Source organism: Sorex fumeus, unplaced genomic scaffold (genome assembly GCF_029834395.1).
Source record: "Sorex fumeus unplaced genomic scaffold, SorFum_2.1 ptg000067l, whole genome shotgun sequence".
Lineage (NCBI taxonomy): Eukaryota > Metazoa > Chordata > Mammalia > Eulipotyphla > Soricidae > Sorex > Sorex fumeus.
In genome coordinates this window covers 2773805-2791684 of record NW_026606124.1, presented here as the reverse complement: position 1 = coordinate 2791684, position 17880 = coordinate 2773805, and the positions used below count along the sequence as shown (strand labels likewise).

General features: G+C 48.4%; 2 protein-coding genes across 2 annotated transcripts in view; one reads left to right on the top strand and one right to left on the bottom strand.

Annotated features, from left to right (window-relative positions):
• The window catches only part of EDC3 (enhancer of mRNA decapping 3), a 46476-nt gene extending 37550 nt beyond the window's left edge, over positions 1-8926 (bottom strand). Inside the window, exon 1 of the mRNA XM_056128782.1 lies at positions 8904-8926. The gene's annotated coding sequence lies outside the window, so the exon portion shown is untranslated. The remainder of the gene's footprint in view (positions 1-8903) is intronic.
• ARID3B (AT-rich interaction domain 3B) overlaps positions 1-17880 on the top strand; it is a 208617-nt gene that overhangs the window by 112171 nt on the left and 78566 nt on the right. The window lies entirely within an intron of this gene.

Sequence of the window (17880 nt, the reverse complement as noted above, 5' to 3'; positions counted from 1 at the left end):
ACAGTTACATAGAAATCATGATGGGTGGGGGTACACATAGGTGAGGTTGAACATTGTCCTAACAAGCAGAGGTAACTCAAGGACAAAAATCTCATCTGAGAGTTCAGCACTCCAGATTACTAGGAGATCCACTCAAGGGCAGAATTCCATCTAGGGTGTACTGGCGTTCTCCTTTCCTCAGCTAGTAATCCATTTAAACAACCGTAGTAAATTTACTTTTTTTTTTTTTTTTTGCTTTTTGGGTCACACCCAGCGATGCTCAGGCGTTACTCCTGGCTTTGCACTCAGGAATCACTCCTGGCAGTGCTTGGGGGACCATATGGGATGCTGGGAATCGAACCCGGGTTGGCCGCGTGCAAGGCAAATACCCTAGCCGCTGTGCTATTGCTCCAGCCCCTAAATTTACTTATTGTAATATTTCTAGTCATTCTGTATGAACACAGTACAAGAGACATATTAAGCTTAAAGGTTGGCGCTTCCTCAGGCTAGGTTAGTCTTTCCTAACCCCAGCAGGGTCCTTATTCAATGTTACTTCTTTTTGGGTCATAAGAGTTTGTTCCATGACCATGCCTTTTTTTGGGAGGGGGAGGGGGTCACACTCGGCAATGCAAAGGGGTAACTCCTGGCTCTGCACCCAGGAATTACACCTGGCGGTGCTGGGGGACCATATGGGATGCTGGGAATCGAACCTGGCTCGGCCACGTGCAAGGCAAATGCCCTACCCGCTGTGCTATCGCTCCAGCCCCCCAATGACCATGCTCTTAACTTATTATACTTATGGTGCTTAGCTTGTTCCTTTCTGATGCCAGGGTAGCTTACAGCTTGCCCTAGGTCCATCCAGTCCCTTCGCTGGGACCCTGCTTTTGGAATGTTAGGAACTAAAGGCAACTGAGCCTTAAGTCAGGTAAATATGATGGATACTCAGGAGTAAATATTCTTTGGAGTCAATTAACTCCCATGTTACAAGAGCATAGCATCACTCTCTTCCTGTGTCTATACAAAAGGGAGATTGTTAAACCATGCAAGTGACATAAAGGAAAGAGAAAAGCAATATACGTTTATTAGTGCTTACGGAACTGGGTGTGCCTCAGGGGCACTATTGTGGGAGTGACTCAATAAACCTAAACTCTGTGCAGGAGGAGCAAGGACAATCCAATACTATCCAACAGTCCCTTGAGCATCATCAGGAGTGATCTCTGAACACAGAGCCAGCAGTAGTGCCTCCCAACTAGCGCAAAAAGACAAAAAAAAAAGGGGGGGGGCGGACAGGGGGCCCACACCTGGAAGCACCACCAAACAAAAAGTTAAAAATTTGGGGCCTTGGGGAGCAATAGCACAGCAGGTTAAGGCACTTGCCTCTCACATAACCAATCCAGGTTCATCCCTGGCTTCTCATATGGTCCACTGAGCCCCACTAGGAGTAATTCCTGAGTGCAGAGCCAGGAGTTACAGTAATTCCTCAGCACCACCGGGTATGACCTCCCCCCACCCTGCCCACCCCTGCCAAAATAAATACATAATAAGAGAAACTGAGGAGAGAACATGGGCTTATCCGAAGAAAAAGTCTTCTTCAGTCTGTTTCTTAATTTGATACAAATAAATTTATCATTTTACTGGGCCAGGGATGTGGCTCAGCACCAGAGCACCTGCCTTACACACATAAAACCTGGTTTTAAGCCAGCGAAGTGCGGTTTCTGGGGCTAGAGTCATAGTACAGCAGATAACAGAGCTCTCCATGCCATGTACACAGACAGCCAGGTTCAATTCCCAGGATCCCCCCTGGTCCCCCAAGCACTATCAGGAGCAGTTCCTGAGCAGAACCAGGAGCGACCCTGAGCATCACTGGATGTGGCCCCAAAACAACAACAAAAATTTTAGTGTGTCCTTCTTGGTTCATTGTTACATCCGTAACGATGGTTCTTTCGCAATGGCTATATGGTACTTAAGGATACCTCAGAATGTCTTGTTGGAGGCTGTTATGAATAGAGAATTAAAACATTTTTGTGTGTCTTTGTTGGAGACAAAATTACCCATTTTGGCTGGCATTTTAAATAGGAATTCATAGAATATGAGAGTATTTTGCTCAAAACCTAAACTCAGGATTTTCAGACTACTAAATGCTACCCCAAGAATACAGCTCTGGAGCTGGCGCCATAGTACAGTGGGTAGGGTGTTTGCCTCGCATGCAGCTGCCCAGTGTTCGATCCCCAACATCCCATATAGCTCCCTGAGCACTGCCAGGAGTAATTCCTGAGTGCAGAGCCTGAAGTAACCCCTTAGCACCACTCAGTGTGACCCATCCCTCCCCTAAAAGGGAGGGGAAAAAAAAAAAACAGAGCTCTATGCCATCATTTCTCTTGTAAGAAGCCTTTAGGTAAAAAAGACAAGTAGATCTAACTGATCTACCATCATACAATTGTGGCAGTTGACAAAGTGACCCTAAACCACAAACAGACCTACAGACCAAAGACTTTTATCTCCTCAGACACAGCAGACGGAACTCAAAGACCCCGGACACAAGCTTAAGGTCCCAGATTCACTGTTCTGCAAAGGACAATCATAACCAATACTTGTACAAATAAATGCATTCATTCACTGCAGACTTACAAAAACCACTGTAGCTGGTAAGCTGTTTGTAGAATTAAAATTTTGAAATAGCAGAAATTGTAAAAGAAAACATCTTGTATAATCCTAGTACTAAATCTTATCTTTGCCATGAAAGGCAGCACAGTGGAAAGGCATGGATTTCTGAGGCCAAACATCAAAGGCCCAGATTCAGTTCAAGAGTTGTTCTTTGACGTGATAAATTATCCTGACGCTCAATTATATCATCTATAAAAACAGGAATCATATCATTCATCTATTCCACCTCCTAAAACCAAAGGATATAATTTGTCAAATGACAAATTTTATTTCAAATGTCTCTTTTTAACCACAAGACCACTAACCAGATGAGGATTTATGGGTCTAAAAACGTCATACTAATTGAGAACCACCTTCCTTCTCATCTAAACAAAACTACAAATATGCCTCAATTATCTCTTCAGCATTTCAGAAACCAAGCCCAGTCTTCTTGCTGAAATGCACACACTCCCTGAGGAGACATGCAAAGTACCCACTGTAATTGCACATTTTTGGTTTTGGGGTCACACTCAGAAGTGCCCAGGGGTTGGTTACTCCTTGCTCTGGACTCAGGAATCACTCCTTCAGGCAGGGCTCAGGGGACCCCACCCATATTTACAAAGTCTATCATCTGGCGCTTTTTTTTTTTGCTTTTTGAGTAACACCCAGCGATGCACAAGGGTTACTCCTGGCCTCCTGGCTTTGTACTCAGGAGTTACTCCTGGCAGTGCTCGAGGGGCCATATGGGACGCTGGAAATCGAACCTGGGTCACCGCGTGCAAGGCAAAAGCCCTACCCACTGTACTATTGCTCCAGCCCCTATCATCTGGCTCTTAACAGGAAAAAACTGACTCCTGGTTTAGAATGAAATTCTGAGGGAAAGTTGAATAATGGCCACAAGTTTAAAAGACTGAAAAAAAAAAAAAAAGGAAAAACAGGAAACAAACAAATTCCCAAAAGACTCAAATAATAGAAGGCAGGGAGATTAGGCTAGAGTGCGGGGCTGGAATGATAGCACAGCAGGTAGGGCGCGCTTGTCTTGTACGTGGCCGACCGGGGTTCAATTCCCAGCATCCCATATAGTCCCGAGCACCACCAGAAATGATTCCAAGAGTGCAGAGCCAGGAGTGACCCCTGAGCATTGCCAGGTGTGACCCAAAAAGCAAAACAAACAAACAAAAGGCTAGAGTGCTAGGGCCGGAGCAATAGTACAGCGGGTAGGGCTTTTGCTTTGCACGTGGCCGACCCAAGTTCAATTCCCGGCATCCCATAAGGTCCCCCCAGCACTGCCAGGAATAATCCTAAGCGCAGAGCCAGGAATAACCCCTGAGCATTGCTGGTGTGACCCAAAAAAAAAAGCAAAAAAAAAAAAAAGGCTAGAGTACATCACAGGGCCACGCGTGACACAACAACCAAATACCACTAGTAAGACAAATAAACTAAGACAAATAGGGTGGGGATGTGGCTCAGCGGTGGAGTGCTCACCTTATCACCTTACATGTGTGAGGCCCTAGGTTAAATCCCCAGTACAGTAACAATCAAATGGCCAAGGAGACAACTCAGAGGGCCATGTAGTCCACTAAGCACCAAGCTGAGAGTAGCTTTAACAGTCAGGTAGGACCCAAAATGAAATAAAAAATGAGAAAGTATCTAGCGGCCCGAGGCAAGCTCAGCTGTAGAGCAACTGTTTTGTAGGTGTGACCTGCAACTTAGGTCCTTGACATCATCCCACATACCTAGTGCAATCCCGAAAGTATCACCCTTTGTGATTCCTCGCACCACAAGTGTATGATCTCTGGTGTACCATAACTGAAGAGTGGGATGCCCAGCAAACACCACCAATAAATGAGTAAATATTTTAAAGGACTGGTGTGGGGGCGTGAGGTTAAGGCACTTGCCTCACACGCGGCTGACCCTTGTTCGATCAACCTATAGTACGGCCAAGAATGAGTACAGAGCCCCTGCACATCACTCCCAAATCAATGTGTGGTCCCAATATATATGCAGGGATGTGACTCAGTGGTACAGTTGCATGCCTCGTGTGAGGTACCAGAGTCAATATCCAACTAGACTGTGGCCCCAGAACCACAAAAGCAATTGGGAAACTAATTAAAATTATTCCACATAGGAAATACAAGTGCCTTGCACATAGCTCACCAGAGTTCAATTCCAGGCACCACATATGGTCTTCAGAGTACCACCAGGTGTTATACTGAGCATAGAGCAGGAGTAAACTCTAAGCACTTTGGGGAGTGCCTCCCCAAGTGATTCACACGAGGAAAAAAATCTAATCCAGAGGACTTTAATGGTAACACTAGAAATAACTAATGCCCCTATACTAACTCTTCCTCCCAACTCATTTAAGAAGGATAATACTGTTCTGAAAAAGGATAAAGATATAACTAAAAAAAAGATTTTTAAAAAGAAAGAAATCCTCAGGCCAATAGGCCTAACAGACACAAAAATTACTAGCAAATATTAGCAGACTGAATTCCGGAACATATAAGAGCATTATATTCTAGGAACACAAAATTGCTTTAACATCTGAAAATCAAAAAGTAAAATACACCACTTATCAGCGGAGGCAGAAGCATGATTAAAAATTTTACTTCTATTTTGCTATTTACAACATACAAAAATGCTTCCTAAGGGGGCAGAGAGATGTACAGCAGGTAAGGTGCTTGTCTTGCACATGGCTGACCTGGGTTCAATCCCTAGAACCACTTTTGGTTCCCCAAGCCCAACAGGAGTGCAACTTATGCAGAAAGCCAGGAATAAGCCCTGCGCACCACTAGGTGCGGTGTCTGGCAAAAAAAAAAAAAAAAAAAAAAAGCCTTCTAAGACCACGAACCCCAAATATACCTGAAACAAGAGGCAAAAGAACCGCTCATGTCAAACAAGCTACTCTATCTCCAGAACCAATGAAAAGTTACTTTTCATATTTGACGAATTCGGGGCTAGAGAAGACAGTACAGGAGTTCAGAAACTTGCCTTGCAGTCAACCCTGGTTCAATCCTCAGCACCCCAAATGGTCCTCGGGGTCCAGTGATGAGCCCCCATGAGCACTGCTGATCGGTTCCAAAAATTCTTCCACCACTGCCCCCTGCCCCAAACCGACAAATTCCACATCCTTTCAACCTTCTGATTTTGATTTGGGGGTGACACCCAGTGGTGTTCCATCCCTGATGGAACCCAGGCCTTCCACATTCTTTCATGTACTTAGGCCATTGATGTATGTCTTGGATCTCAACTCCTTTCAACTTCTATCCCAAAATTCACTTACTCTTGGAGAACATCCAGATCTTTAATTCTCCAAGTGTGAGTCAACAAGCACTGTCATAAAGTGATCCAATCTTTGTCTTCTTCATAAATTTTGTATTCTAGTATACTGGGAATCACACTAATTCTCGAAGCCTAACAGCACCACTGACTCATGTGTCTGAGATTCTCTATCTGTTCATTACGTGATTCCTTCTTAAATAACATCTCTATTATTTATTAACTGGCATGACTGAATTGTCTGGACCTAAGTAAAATGCCTTATGTTTATATGTCCCTCCCTTTTTCACTAAGCTACTCTGGGCAAATCTTGAAATCAACCAGATGAGACTTTCTTTACTTCTTGAAACCAACAAATTTGAAAGGCACACCATCTAGATACGGTTCTAAACACAAAAACTGATTATGAAAGTAAGGAAGCGTCAACTAGAATCCTCACATACACTGCACCCATCAACAGTCCTCTCCAGATAAACAAGTTCAAAAGCCGGCACTCGTATAATTTTACCACAAACCAGCAAATCTTCTGGCTCACCCAGAAGGTATTATAAAAGAGTTAACAGATATCTTGATAAAATTCTGACACTATTACCTTGAGACACTAAATTCTTTTGAGATGTCAATTCACTGTTGTTGCTCCAGCTGACCTTAAACTTTAGTGACCTGTGCTAGCTGCTTAGAACTATGACACAGTCTCCACTTTGCATTGAGAATCTGGGAAACTACATAACTTCAACACTCTAGTCCAGGGTTTCTCAAAGGGGCTGAATATCTTGGCCCCTGTGAGTCCCTGATTATCCCAAGGGGCCATGAGACAAGAGTCTGAACACGGAGGAAATCAGATGGTGGGGGCGGCAGGACTGAACAAATTGAGCAATGATGCTGGAGTTCATGTTTGTAAAGCTCAAGTTTTTGTCAGTCACTTCAGTGAGTGATAACCAACTTTTTCATAAAACAGAACATGTCTGCCGGGAATCCTTGTAGAAAGGGTAAATATTTTAAACGTTTGTTCCCAACGTGTGTGTGCGCACCGGGCACGCTGGATCGCTGCTGTGATGTAGAATAGAGGAATCGGAGATGAAAAAAGCCCTAGAGTTCCAGGGAGATAGAGCAGAGGTCAAGGCCCTTGCCTTGCTGGCTGCTGACTTCATTCCTAGGCACTGCATATGACGGTTCACCTTCCCCTGCGCCTCCTGGAGTGATCCCTGAGCACAGAGCCAGAAGACCTGACCACAGTCGGTATAGCCCCAAAACCAGAAAGAATGAGAGGAGCTCTGAAAAACATTTTGCTAGTTCCCAGAAGGAAGCATGACTTTAAAATATACATATATGGTGGGGTCGGAACGACAGCACAGCAGGTAGGGCAAACGCCCCTCACGCTGGTGCGGGGAGAGATCTCCCGCACCCTTTCTAGACCCCCGAGACCACCAGGAGTCATTCCCGAGTGCAGACCATAAGTATGCCTGAGCATATAACCAGGTGTGCCCCCTCCCCCCAAAAAAAAGCACTGCAGTAAAGATCGAAGAGCTAGCACGGTGGGTAGGGCACCTGCCTTTACGTGGCCCACCCAGGCTAAACCCCTCGTACCCTCCACGTGGTCTCCCCACACCAGGGTCGCCAGGAGGGATCACGGAGCTCAGGGCCACGTATGAGCCCTGAGCGTGGCCAGTGTGGCCCCAGAAGTCACAGCCATCACAAAGATGCTCGTTCCCACCTTCCTTAACGCAGTGACTCTGATAGGAAATTTGTGCTGGGTACACCTTAACCCAGCCATTTTCGGAAAGAAAGTCGAAATGCCGTGGACGGTGACTTAAGACCTTGGTCTAGGGGCTGGAGCGATAGCACAGCGGGTAGGGCGTTTGCCTTGCACGCGGCCGACCCGGGTTCGATCCCCAGCACCCCATAGGGTCCCCTGAGCACCGCCAGGAGTGATTCCTGAGTGCAAAGCCAGGAGTAACCCCTGTGTATCGCCAGGTGTGACCCAAAAAGCCAAAAATAAATAAATAAATAAATAAATAAATAAAATAAATTCTTGGGGCTGGAGAGATAGCACAGCGGGTAGGGCGTTTGCCTTGCACGCGGCCGACCCGGGTTCGATTCCCAGCATCCCATATGGTCCCCTGAGCACCGCCAGGAGTAACTCCTGAGTGCAGAGCCAGGAGGAACCCCTGTGCATCGCCAGGTGTGACCCAAAAAGCAGAAAAAAAAAAAAAGTGCAGGGGCTGGAGAGATAGCACAGCGGGGAGGGCGTTTGCCTTGCACGCGGCCGACCCGGGTTCGATTCCCAGCATCCCATAGGGTCCCCTGAGCACCGCCAGGAGTAACTCCTGAGTGCAGAGCCAGGAGTAACCCCTGTGCATCGCCAGGTGACCCAAAAAGCAAAAAAAAAAAAAAAAAAAAAGACCTTGGTCTAGGTGCTTCGAGAAAACAAAACGAAACAAACAAAACAAAACCGGATCCCAACTTCCCCCCACTGTCACCCCAGGGGCGGCCGTGGGGGACTCCCCGCGGGCTGGACCTGGCAGGTTTGCAACCGAGTGTCCAAGCAGGGGGGGGTGGGGGACTCGGTCACACGCAACAGGTCCACGGCGGATTCAGGGGACGCGCAACTCGGTCCACTCGGGCGGCCGGCAACGCGGCGGGCACGCGGGAGGAGGCCCCCCAGCAGCGGCGCCCCAGGGCTCCCGGCGCCCCTCCCGGCCCCCCCCTCGGGTCCCCAGGCTCCCGGCCACGGAGGCGGCGCCGCGTCCCGCCCCCCGGGGGTCTCCGCGCCGCGCCCGCCCCCGCCCCCCGCCCCCCGACGCGCCCGAGTCCCCGAACGCCCCGTCCACCGGCTCCCAACGCGGACCACGTCCCCGAGGCGACCCCCGCCCCGCTCCACAGAGCTTCTAGAAAAGTCCAAGAGGCCCGGAAGCCCGAAGCCGCCCGGCACGCCAGCCCAGCGACGCCGGAAGCCCCCTCCCCCAAGCCCACCCCGGCCAGGTGCCGCCCCTCGCTCCCACCTCCACGCCGTCGGGGCCCGCGCCGCCTCCGCCACACCACACCGGGGAGACCCCCACGACACCAGCGTCCCCGAGCCCCTGGGGGCTTCTCCCCGCACGCCCCCTCCAGTCGCGGCCGCCGCCGGAAGCGCCCCGCGCGGCTCCACGCCGCCGCGACGTCACTTCCGGCGCGACGCCGGGAACCCGGAGCGCCCGGGAAATTTGAGCGCCCGAGCGAGCCCGAGCGAGCCCGGGCTGGAGGCGCCCCCGCGGCCCTGCGCGCCTGCCCGCGGGTGCCGGCTGCAGACCCGGTCGCAGACCCGGTCGCGGTCGGTTCTTGCTTTCCCGCCCGCACCCCCGCTCCTCTCTGCGCAGCCCTGCCGAGAAGCCTCCGCTTTTGCACCCGGTCCCCCGCGCATCGCCAAGCCCGGGCGGAGTCGTGGGCCTGATTGATGTAGGCAGGTGGACAGGCAGGGCCCCCTCCCGAGGCCACGGCCAAAGCCAGCCCTGCAGAAAATAGCAAAACGGGAACCAAGGCTTGATAAGACCCTCACCTGGCTCCAGCAACAGACCCAAAGAAGCTCCTCTAGGCACAAAAGGCCAGGAGAGGAATTTCAAAGAAGCCCATCCCCACGCCCATCCTCCCTGGCAACCTCCTTAGCATTTTCATTCATTTCATTTCATCATCCTGTTATTCGTGGGTTGCCTCGAGCAGGCCCCAGTAACGTCTCTTTCATCCTAGCCCGGAGATTATATTCAAGGCTCTTTAGGAGAATGAGACCCATCATTGTTACTGGTATTTGGCATACTGGGTACGCCACGGGGAGTTTGCCAGACTCTGCCCTGTGGGTAGGCTACATTCGAGAGCCTGCCAGTTTGTCCAAAGTAGGAATAAGCAACGGGACATTTACCTGGGAAGAAGCCCCACGTGGGGGCAGGTTGGAGAAACCCCTATAAAGGCCACCTTGAACAAAGGATAAGGTAAGGTAAAGGTAAAGGCCCTCCCGTTGATCGTCGATTTGCTCGAGCGGGCCCAGTAACGTCTCCATTGGAGACTTTGTTGTTACTGTGTCTGGCATCTCGAATACTCTCGGTAGCTTGCCGGGCTCTCCGAGAGGGGCGGAGGAATCGAACTCGGGTCGGCCATGTTGGCTGCGTGCAAGGCAAATGCCCTACCCGCTGTGCTATCGCTCCAGCCCTTGAACAAAGGAAGCGCCCGCATATGCTGCCTGAGCCCATGTGCTGCTTGTGCCCACGTGGCCGAGCACATGTGGTTCCCGGGCACGTGTGTCGCCAGCACCTCCCCTCTTGAGATGTGGACTTTCATGCTTTCGTGTCTAACTTTACTCTCTCACTCCCTCTCCCTCCCTCCATACCTAAAAATCCTCCAAGTAAAATCTATTTACTTCACTGCTTGTCTACTCCTGAAATTCCTTTCTGCGAGGCGAGACAAGAACCCAGCAACCCTGGGTCCCGAGTGGCAGAGGCGGGTGGGGAGAAAGTGACTGTCTTTCTCCTCCCTGCTTCACATAAGTCACCCGTGGGGCCCACCGACATCATGATGAGTGGGGGGTCCTAGCTTTATCTTTGGGCCTTGGCTCCAGCTGCGTAGGCCGACCCCGCCACGAGTGCAAGGAGGAAATTCAGGGCCGCCGCAGTCACAGAGCGAGCAGGATGCTTGTCTTGCATGAGGTTGACTCGAGGTTCTAGCAAGGCCGCCAGGGGTGATCCCCGGGCTCAGAGCCAGGAGTAAGTCCTGAGCAATACCGGTTCTGGCTCCACAGCAACAACAAAAGTGATGTAGGCAGGTAGATAGGGAAAGGCTCTCTGCAATGAAACAAAGTCTCATAGAGGAAGAATTCTAGGACCAACCCACCCTGTGGAGACAGAGAATAAGGACTTGATAAGACCATCCCCAGACCCTGAAGATATGGGCCTCCTCCCCATGAAATTCCTCCTTTCCGAGAACCCCCCTTTCAATCCTGTTGACTCCAGCGACCCAGCCCCAAGGTGATTCCAGGACATTCCAAGTCAGATGATTCTCGAACCCTTTTCAATCAGGTTGACTCCAGCGACCAAGCCCCAAGGAGATTCCAGAACATTCCGAGTCAGAAGGATCTATAAGAACCAGCTCGAGAGCCCACTTGGCGCTCTCTCCACCCTCGGAGAAGCCCGCGTTCCCTCTGGACGCGTTACTCTCTCTCTCTCTCTCTTACTCTCCATTCCCCCGCTTACCTGCTTATCCCTTTCTCTCCCTCTCCAAAAGCCTCCAAATAAAACCTGTTACTTCACTGCTCGTCTACTCCTGAAATTCTTTTCTGCCAGCGAGACAAGAACCCCAGAAACCTCGGGTAAGGCTTGGGACTGGTCTCTCCTTTCCTGCGAAGAGCAAATTCTCGCCCCAGCTTGAGTCCGTGGCTCCCCGAGCAATCGGGTGGCGGGGATTAACTCCCGTGCCGAGAAGATCAAGCGGACTTCAGGTGTGGCTTGACGGCCACCTTGTGGGGCTGGCGGGGCTTAGGCCCGTGCCGAGCAGGTGCTTACTGCAGACTTTACCGGTCCTAGCCTACCCAGGGTTCCGGGTGGCAGAGGCGGGTGAGGAGAAAGTGGCCGTCTTTCTCCTCCCCACTTCACATAAGTCACCCGTGGGGCCCACCGACATCAAAAGGTTTTTAAAGAGGAAAGGAAGTGGCTCGTGTCCAAGTGATGTAGGCAGGTGGATAGGGAAAGGCCCTTGGCAAAGAAACAAAGTTTCATGGAAGAATTCCAGGAGTGACCCACCTTGTGGATACAGAAAACAAAAACCTGATAAGACCATCCAAGACCATCCCTAGACCCTGAGGCTATAGGCCTCCTCCTCATGAAATTCCTCTCTTTGGACCTCCCCTGTAATCTAAGATATAAGTGACTAATTCAAGCTTTATGAATTAACGTCTATTAATGAGAATTCCACTTTTTTCATTCTGTACTATCAATAAAATAAAACTAACCGGAATCATTCAGTCTTACCATGTTCAGGTCAATTCTGTTTCCTTATGCTTGCCAAAAAAGTCTCTGCTACAAGATCGTCAGGGCTGGAGAGATAGTACAAAGGTTGAGGGTTGCCTAGCATGTGGCTGTGACTATGATCCAGGTTTGAATCCTGCACTCTACATGGTCCCCCGAGCACTTCCAGGCATGTCACCTGAACACAGAAGAACCAAAGAGGCTCATGAACACATTTAAAAAAAAAAAATCTTACTGGGTCAGAGAGAGAGTACAGATATTAAGGCCTTGTGGCCAATCCCAGTTTGATCCCCAGCACCATAGATGTTCTCCCGAGCACTGCCAGGAGTGTGAGATCTGAGCACAGAGCCAGGAGTAATCCCTGAGTTCTGCTGGGTATGACCAAAGAGCAACAACGAAGTCTTAATTAGAACCATCACCGGCACTCACATGTCTATACTAAGTAGCCAAATCAATATTACCAGGATTTTTTAGTCCAAAGGCAGGGACTTCATAGACTAGACAGCTCAACTCTGAGACATTTCAATCAAGATCTTACCTACAAAGAATATATGTGTCATCTCACTTCACTATTCTTATGATGAAATGTAATTCAGTAGTATCCATTTTTATTTTTTGGTGATAGGACTAACTCTGCTCATGTGTTAGATTCCGTAACTGCCACAGGATAGTTAAATTAAGTTGATGTGGCATTTGTGTTTTGTCTCTAAGAATACTGCAGAGATCACTTCCATTAAAGGATTCTGCTACAAATGTTATCAGCTGCAATGTGACAAAGAACAGGCAAGTAACTGATTGATCCACAGTTAATAGCTTTCTTTGTTTAGGGGTCACACCCAACTAAGGCTTACTTCTTACTGTGCTCAGGGATCACTCCTGGTGGGGTTTGGGGAGACCATATGATGGGTTGAGGATTGAACCTGGGTTGGTTTGAGGGCAAGACAAGCACCTTAGCTGCTGAACTATCTCTCCAACCTAACAACAGCTTTAGTGCAAAACCGAAGTGCTTCATACAGGTTAATTATATCAAGGAAGCAAAGCAGTCATTGGAGGTTTGGGGTTAGTGGCATGCCTGGAAAGCTCTTATTTCCATACTTTGCTCCCTACCTCTTTTCTTTCCCATCTAGAAGTTTACTCTTGCCATTCTTGTAATAATCACAACCAAAAGAATCCCAGGCTTTTGACCTAAATTTCCCTGCTTGAATTTCCCTGCCTGAATTTTACTGAAAGCACATTTGTGTTTCCATTCGGAATGTTCCTACATCCTCTGCATTCATTGCAAACTGTCAACTGGACCCAGAGGTCTGATCAGACTGGACCCACCCTTTGCTGGTCCCAGGGGCAATGGAGGGCCATTTCATCAGGAGACACGTGCCCAGATCTGTTCTACTTTAATGATTTTAGCAGCTATGCAGTACAGTGCTCAAATTCATTCACTTATTGGCAACTGAGTGATATTCAAATCCTACCCTTTCTTTTTCATGTATTAACTGGAAAACTTTTACTAAGAGACACTCTTTATCTACTCTGTGGTTAATATTCATAATGAGGCTGCTCAGAAAACTGCTCTCCCGAATGAGGACAATGACCTGTGAGATGAAGCTGGAGTTAGGTATCAGAGGCCCAGTCCTGTCTCGTGGTGCTAATGTTGCAGCTTGCTTGCCACTTTATTATACAGCTAAGCAGAACATGTGCTTAAGCATCAGGCTGCTAAAGGAGATGAATGGGCTTTAGAATGAATGTGGCAACTAAAAGGAGCCTCTTAGCCCTCGGAGCAATGGTACAACAGGTAGGACACTTGCCTTGCACACGGTGTGTAGGATAACACTGTTTTGTCCTTCCTCAGGTAGCTTAGGTTTATCGGGTCACACCCATCTAAGGACACTGAACTTGTAAGCAATGTCCTTTCTGTATGGACACAGGAAGACAGTTAATATTATGCTTTGTAACTTGGGAGTTGATTGACTCCGAATAATATTTACTCCTGGGCATCTGATTTCTTGACTCAGTTGCCCTTAGTTCCTAGCACCCCAAAAGCAGGGTCCCGACGAGGGACTGAATGGACCCAGGGCAAGCTGTGAGCTACCCTGGCATGGAAATGGGCCAGGCCAAAGCGCCACAATATTCAACTATAAGTTGAGGGCATGATCATGGACAAATGCTGTCATGATCCAAAAGTAAGTAACGACGAGTCTAGGTCCCTACTGGAGCTAGGGAGATTAACCTGGCCTGGGGTCTGTGGAATGTATAGTGAGATGTTCTCAGGAAGAACCAAACTAAGTTTATATCTCTTACTGTGCTCATACAGAATGACGGTCACAGTCACAGTCTTCCCGTTGTTCATCGATTTGCTCGAGCGGGCCCAGTAACATCTCCAGAATGACATTGCTAGAAATATTAGAAGTAGATTATTACAACTATCTAAGTAGATTACTAACTGAGGGAAGAACTGGGATCCCACCCTTGAGCGGATCTCCTAGGAATCTGGAGTAATCTCTTTAGATGAGATTTTATCCTTGAGTTAATCTCCTGGAGGAGTGGTCTTACCTCTCTTTGTTGATTTGTCAATATAAAACCCATATTTATTTCACCGCCTTATGTGATTGCTATATAAACAAAGACCGTAAGCTCGGGGAAGGGAGAGTCAGAGGGAGAGGGGCTCAAGCTTGAGAGAAAGAACAGCCGTCCTGATCCAGGCCACACACAGGGCTCAAGAGCACCGAACGCAGACGGTGAGAAAGAGCCATCCAGTGAGCCCGTGAACACACAACCTTCGGCGTGGTAAGATTTTACAGCGGTGGACCTGAGTTCAATCCCCAGCATCCCATATGCTTCCCTGAGCACTTCCAAGAACGACTCCAGAGTGCAGAGCCAGGAGTAACTCCTGAGCGTCACAAACATCAACAAACAGCATCAACAACAAAAGCATATAAGAGATGATAAATTATTCTAATTTCTAATATTATTCTATTCTCATTGACAATTACTCATTGTTTCCTCACAGTGCACTATAGTTTAAAAATATTACTGCAATTTTGATCATGGAATTGTTAGGCCTACCACTGTGATTACTGAGAAAAGCATAAATTAGACACATATGGCCCATTTCTCCTTACTTTTTAGAGTAAAGGTTGGTAATTTTCTAAAAAAATTTTTAAAATTTCTAGAAAATTATTTATTTTTAGTTTAGTTTTTGGACCACAGCCAGAGGTTCTCATGGCTTACTTCTGTGCTCAAGGACCATTCCTGATAGTGGTTGGAGAACTGTATGCCATGCTGGAGATCAAACCCAAGTTGGCCAGATGCACAGCAAGTGTAATCCCTCTAATATCTTCTCTCCCTCCCCTTAACTATTTTAATCTCAACAATTTAGTGGTTTGTTTTGTTTTGGGGCCACACCCAGCAGTGCTCAAGGATCAGTCTTGGTGGGGCTCAGGGAAACATGGGATGCCAACATAAATGAAGGTCGGCTGTGTCCAGGAAAGTGATAGCTGTACTATCACTTCAGCCCCCTCAGTGATTTTTTTAATACACTCACAAATTTATCACCATTTACCACCATTAACACTAATTCCAGAATATTTTCATCATACCTCATACCTTCCAAGCCACCCCACCCCTGCCCTCTACCCCTGACAATCACTAATCTCTAGGTTTTGTGGATTTGTCTGTTCTGTACATCGTATCAGGGTATGTGTACAGGGTCCCGGCTGGCCGCCATGGTGATTCCGCAGAGAAAAGGGTGGGGCACTTGGTGCCACCACAAAGTGTGGGGGGGGGGTGAGGATCATCAGGATCATCAAGATCATGAACAATCGGTTTGAGGCTCTTCGTGTTCCTAGAACGAACAGACGCCATTGGGCTACACTAGCACGAGACAGGGACAAATGGAGAACGTTACTGGCGCCCACTCGAGCAAATCGACGATTGACAGGAAGTCAAGTGATCAAGTACATCTTCTACAAATGGAATCGTAGAGTATGTAGTTTTTGTATCTGGTTTCTTTCACTGAGCATGATGTTTTCAAGCATCATCCGTGCTACAACATATAACACAAGATTTATTTGGAAGAAGGTCCTCACCCAGCCATGTTTGGGTCTGTCCCCAGCATGACACTCTAGATCCACTCCTGGGGGTGCTTGGGGGACACTGAGGTGCCAAAAGAGGAACACAGGAACTCTTTCAGGTATGGTATGAATGCAAGACTTTTAAGCCATCTTCCTGGATCCAAAGCAAAGATTTTTGATTTGGGGGGATTTGAGGGCCACACCTGACTGTTCCCAGGGCTTACTTCTGTCCCTGGGTTTAGGGGGTCATTCCTGGTGATGCTCAGAAAACCATATGTGGTACTGGGGATTGAACCAGGTTCTATTGCATGCAAGACCAGGGGTCTTCTCTAATATTTCTTCAGCACGCCAAAGTTACTTTATGAAGTAAAGCACAAAGCAATATATGGTGAACTTGCCTCTTGTCCCTTCAGAAAGCCTTTTAAGGTGACAGAGAGACCATACAGGGGTTAAGACTTGCCTTGCACATGGCCAACCTGGTTACCTCCTTCCCCTCCCCCATTTTTTCGGGGGTCGCCCCCAACGATACTCAGGGGTTACTCCTGGCTCTGCATGGTGCTTGGGGATATGAGATGCCGAGGATCGAACCTGGGTCGGCTGCTTGCAAGGCAAATGCCCTACCTGCTGTACTATTGCTCGGGTCCCTCCCCCCACATTAAAAAATGTCTGTGAAGATGTGATAAGTTTCCCTGCACTCGTCTCTCCCAGGTAAGCCCTCTGGATCTTCCCCTTCTGCCTGCTTTTGTCTGGTTGAGTCCTGATTCCAGAGAACAAATTGGATTATGCATTTATGAGTCAGTTACTCCAAAAAGCTGGAATGTCTCCAGCCAGAAAGGACATTGGTTCACTGTTAACCGACAGTGCCTGATGCTGAGAACTCTTCCTGAGCCCGTGCTGCTCGAGATGGAGAAAGACAGTGACTAATACAGCATCTGCCCCAACAGACTGCGAGCTGCCTGAAGTCAGTCGCTTCACCTCTTTACAGCCTCCTCCTCCTCCCACAGTCAATGTTCCTCAATACTGGACTCAAGACAGCTTGTGGTTAAGCAACGTATTCCCTCAAGTGTTGTGGGGAGGTGCTGAAGCCATAGTACAGTGGGTAGGCCATTTGCTTTGCACGCAGCTGACTTGAGTTCGATCCCTAGCATCCTGTACGATACTCTGAGCACCACTAGGAGTAATTCCTAAGTGCAGAGCCAAGAGTCACCCCTGAGCACTGCAGGTGTGGCCCCCAAACAAAAACATATTGTGGGCAAAAAAAAGTAGCAGGGGGGTCAGAGAAAAGTCATTGGGCAGGAGCACATGTTTAGCATGCAGAAGACCTTGGGTCCATCCCTGTTACCTGTGGTTCCCTCAGCACTGAGCCAGGTGTAACCTCTGAGTACCATCAGATATGGCAAAAAACAAGTATCAAACATGGGACTCCACGGATCCGAGTGATAGGACAGTGGGTAGAGTTCTTACGTTGCACACGGCCAACCCAGGATCAATCCCTGACACCCCATATGGTTCCCCAAATCCACCAGGAGTGGTTCCTGAGTGCAGAGCCACGTGTCAGCCTGCACACTGCAGGTATGGCCCCCAAACCAATCAAAGTCTGTCAGTGTAACCCTGGTGTTCCTCAAGCACCAAACTATCATTCCTGGCACTGCTGGGCCAACTCTTGCAGTTCTTACTAGTTCACTAGGTATCACCACCACCCCCCAAAAAAACATGGGGATGCGGGGAGGGAAACTGGAGGCATTAGTGCTGAGAAATGTACACTGGTGAAGGGACAGGTGATGGAATATTATATGACTGCAACCCAATTAAGAACAACTTGATAACTGTGTATCTCGTTTTTCTGTTTTTGTTTTGTTTTTTGCTTTTTGGATCACACACAGCGATGCACAGGGTTTACTCCTGGCTCTGCACTCAGGATTACT